The following is a 4,737-nucleotide window of genomic DNA, read 5'->3' on the forward strand; positions in this document are numbered from 1 at the left end:
ATCTCTATATCCACTTATATATATATTTTTTTCACTTATATATTTTCATGCATGTTTCAGAGAGTGTGTAATTCATATTATAAATGCATCAAAATTTAAGAAGAAGGAGATAATGTATTATTTGAAAATATCATATGGGTCCCGTAACTGTATATTCTTGGACTCTACAAACTTCACTATTATCAGTAATCACAAAAACATGTTATTTCTAAAAATATGTCCCCATTGAATCAGCCCACGGCACCTAGGGCAGGTTTTGTCTATGACTAGTCCTTTCGAGGGATTCTTTGAATTCAGAATTCTTTAAAATTGAATAGCAGATGGATAATGATAATAAAAACATATTTAAGAAGTCAATGACTGATAAGAACAGATTCTACACTTGATCTTAGCCGAAAGGCCGAGAATCAAAAGTGATAAGAGATCAGGACACATGGAATCCAGGAATAGGAATGGGAGTACTGTAGTGATACCAGGAGGGTAGGGGGAAGGCGTAGAGAGGAAGGGAGGAAGGGGGAACTGATTAAAATGATCTTGACCAACACATAACCATGCCCCCCACACACACCAAGTGGGATGAACAGCAGAAACCATGGGGGAAGGGAGGACCATAGGGGAAGGGAGGCAGCGGTCAGTGTAAGATATGAAAATAATAGTTATTTATAATTTATCAAGGGGTTATGAGGATGGACGTGGAGGGAGAAAAAAAGAGGAGGTGATGCCAAGGGCTCAAATAGAAAGTAAATGTTTAGAAAATAATGATGGCAACATATTTACAAATATGCTTGATACAATTGATGTATGGATTGTTATAAGAACTGTAAAAGCCACAGTAAAAGTATCTTTTAATTTTAAAAAAAGGCAATGGCTTTTCAATGGAGAAGTAAAATATAATCTAATTCATCAATCCTAGAATCTCCTCTTCTGTTACACTGTCTTGTTTTTAAACAAGTACTCTGTGATTTGTATTTCTTAATTAATTAGTATCAAGAATAGTGTGAACTTCTCAGATTAAATGTCATATAAGTGCAAACATTTATTATTTATATTTTTATAAGTGAACTAAATTTGAACTCTCAGGCATAAAAAATTCCCTAATAAAAATACTGCTTATTTAAAAGTGTTTGATATTAGAAATACCAGGATTCTTTTGGCAAATGATATGGAAATAATAGATCTTTTAGAGATCGTTTTCAACCACAGATTAGAATTGCAGAATCAGAGAAGCAAATGGGATTGCACAACATTGTTTTTGTACAAGCTGAAGAAACTGTGGCTCCGTGATGTTAATTGACTGGTTTACATTCAACTAACAATTCAGGGGCCAAGAAAGATTAAATAAATATAAAGGTCTGTTGAACCCCACTAAAGGGAGCTTTTAAGTATATTGTTCCACATTAATAAATAAAAATTAATAAATCCCAAGGATTTCTCTTCCATACAGCATTTTGCCGTTTAAATATTAAAAGATATAAACAAAAGATAAGCACAGAGTACAGATACAATTGGGAGGGCACCAATCTGAATCAGCTTTATGAGATATTTAAGTAACTTTCTTCCCGAAGGGAAAGGACTAGATTAACAGAACATCCGTTTTCTTTGAAGTTTGCACTTCTCTTATTACCTTTCCCTTAGCAGTGGCTAGTGTGCATTTCACGTTTTATTGTGACCTCTGTGATGAGAGCCTGTATCTGCACAATTTATTAGTAAGTAAGAAGTCCTGGTGGCATAGTGCGGCTAAATTTAGGGTGAGAAGATTGAACGCAGAGCTGATCCATGGGATAACACTGGGACTTCCTGCTCCATGAAGACTGCCACCGCAGAAACCCCAGAGGAAGTTCTCCTCTACCCACAGGATTAAGATGAGCCCGGATTGACTCAAGGGTGGTGAGTTTGGCTTTAAGCATTATTTTACCAAAGTGCTCGTGGGCAGCACACATGGTTCAGTGATCAACGACTCACGTAGATGTCGGTGGTTCAGTCAGACCCACAGCCCGGCAGTCTGCTTCCAGAAGTCACAGCCGTGACAATACTAGGTGCCGCTCGACTCTACACATTAGGTGCCTCCGTGAGTTCGAAGCCACTTGACTGAACGTAATGCATTCAATGGTTAGCCCCAAGTAATTTTGTCCCCTAAAATCCACCTATTTTACTTTATGTCATACAAAATAATTCAAATACATGATTACAAACTTCAGATTATTTTCATTATTGATTTGAGATGTAAGACCGTATAAATAGAGAACTAACGTAAAATAAAAAGAAAGTGTAAGGGAAAATCAAATAGTATTGCCACGAGGGTTCTAGTTCATACATGCTCAAGTTCATTCCAAACGAAATATGTTTAAGTATGTCTCTGAAGTCCCTGGATAGCTGCAGATAAGGTCTCACTGTAAACACTTATTTTAGTTGTGTTCACCCTATTGCTTCTGACTCATGGTTGATTCTGACTCTGTAGGGCAGAGTAGAAGTGCCCTTGTGGGTTTCCAAGACTGTTACTCTTTATGAGAGCAGAAAGTTACAAGACAGAGCACAACCACCCCGTTGGGTATCTGAGATTTTACGCCTTTATGGGAGCATGAGGCTTCATTTATAGACTGCAGAGCAGCTGGCAGGTTCTAACTGATGACTCGTTATTGGCAGCTCACCATGTAACAGTCCACCACCAGGGTTCCACTGAATTACTATGGGGGATTAAAAGTGATTATTATGTCAGAGCTAATATTACATTTTTAGCAAAACTCACAATGTACATCTCTTCAAATCAGTGAAGCTTTAAAGCATGTGTAAGGACATGCTGCCGCACTAAAAACAACGGTTTTGAGATGCATGAATCATTTTAAGTAATGTTATAAAAACCTCAGAGATCAGCCAAGAGAAAGAAGGCAACTACCTTAATGAATGAAGAAACTCTGAAATGAGTGGTTGAAAGACGGGAATATAATTATCAGTGATGTAGTAGCAACCAAACCTGGGATATCATAATTTGGCATTTTCAGTTTTAAGGAAATTTCTTGGTTTCAGCAAGGTTTGTGGATGCAAAAATTATTTTTTTAAATTAGCTCAAATGAGCAATCTTTTCATTGATCATATAAACAAATTGAAACTAATAAAGGTGATTTTATGGAATGAATTATAACCAGGGGTGGGCCTTGGGTTTACCAATATAACTCAGAGAACAAAGCCCAATCAAAATAGTGGCTCCTAAGGGGATCTTCTTGGCTGGCTACATTTGGGGCAGAGAGACAAGCTCAGAATATTATGGCAACTGTTTGGAGAGATTCCAAAAGGCTAATCAAGAAAGTTTCTTCTATGAGTCAGAACTCGATTGCAGTTAATTGGACTTGATTTGATGTTATTCTTCGTTGCCCTAAAGTTGTTTCTGACACATAACATTCCCCATGTACAAGAGAATGAAACACTGCCCAGTCCTGGTTCAGGTTCACAATTGTTTGTTGGAATCCATTGTTGCATCCATGTATCAATCCAACTCATGGTCTTCATCTTTTTTGCTGTTCCGCCACAGTACCAAGCATCATGCCCTTCAGCAGGGACTGGTCTTTCTTGAAAACATGTCAAAAATATGTCAGAAGAAGTTGCAACATTCTTGCTTCTAAGGAACATCTGGCTGTACTTCTTACAAGGCAGATTTGTTTGTTCAGGCATTTCATAGGAACTTAACTATTCTTTACCAGATCATAAATCAAAAGCATCTGTTCTTCCTTATTGAATGTCCAACCCTTATATCCTTATATGCATATAAGATGATTAAAAATACTATGGCAAGGGTCAGGTGCCCCTAAGTCCTCAGAGTGTCCCCCTTACTCTTCAACACTTTAAAGAGTTGGGCAGCACATTTGCCCAATGTCATATCATGTTTAATTTCATGACTGTTGCTTCCATCAACATTGTGGATCTAAGTAAGATGAAATCCTTAATGTCAAGCTTTTCTCCACTTCTCATATTATTTATAAGTCCAGGTGTAAGGACTTGGGTTTTGTTTACATTGAATGGCAGCGTACCCTGAAGACTCTAGCCCTGGAGCTTCATCAGCTAATGCTTCGAGTGTTCCTGTGCTCCAGCAGCACGGACGTTTTATCTGTGTATCACAGGTTGTTCACAACCTTTCTCCCAATACCGAGGCCCTGTTTTTCTTCATATATGCCAGCTTCTAGGACCACCTGCTCATCGTACAGACTGAACAAGTATGGTGAATGGATACAACTCCACATGCACACCTTAATTGTTCAAACATTTTGATTGATAGTCTGTCAATTCCTGAAACCTTGTTTTCACTAATGTAATCAGCTCACCCAGTCAGTGAAGTTTGGATGTAGTCCTCGACAACATTGTTCTTGATCATGAGTTACTTCTTGAAACGATTGAATGAAAATCAATTCTTTTAGGTACAGTGACTCTGCATGTTCCTTCCTCTATTTAATGCTTCCTCATCATACAATATTTTGCTCATAGAATCATTAAATACTGCAACTCGAGGCTTGAATATTTTCCCTGTTCTTTCAGTTTGATCTATGAGGTGTGTTCCTTTTCTCTTGGTTTGCTGATTCCAGGTCCTTGCACATTTCATTATAATCCTGTGTCTTGTTGAGCTATCCTTTGACATGTTCTGTTCAACTCTGTACTTCATCATGTCTTCCATTTGCTTGAGTGGCTCTAAAACAAAAAGTAAGTTTCCAAGTTTCTTCTAACATCCATAAAGTACTCTGAATTCTACAG

General features: G+C 37.7%; 1 non-coding gene across 1 annotated transcript; it reads right to left on the bottom strand.

The window, feature by feature from the left end:
* Nucleotides 1–224: 224 nt before the first annotated feature.
* Nucleotides 225–412, bottom strand: LOC115871733. The gene has a single exon (XR_004047449.1). It is a non-coding gene; the product is annotated as a U2 spliceosomal RNA (small nuclear RNA).
* Between the last annotated feature and the right edge of the window lie 4,325 nt (nucleotides 413–4,737).

This window comes from Echinops telfairi, unplaced genomic scaffold, assembly GCF_000313985.2.
Source record: "Echinops telfairi isolate 266 unplaced genomic scaffold, ASM31398v2 ScPeMD7_7400;HRSCAF=8409, whole genome shotgun sequence".
NCBI lineage: Eukaryota > Metazoa > Chordata > Mammalia > Afrosoricida > Tenrecidae > Echinops > Echinops telfairi.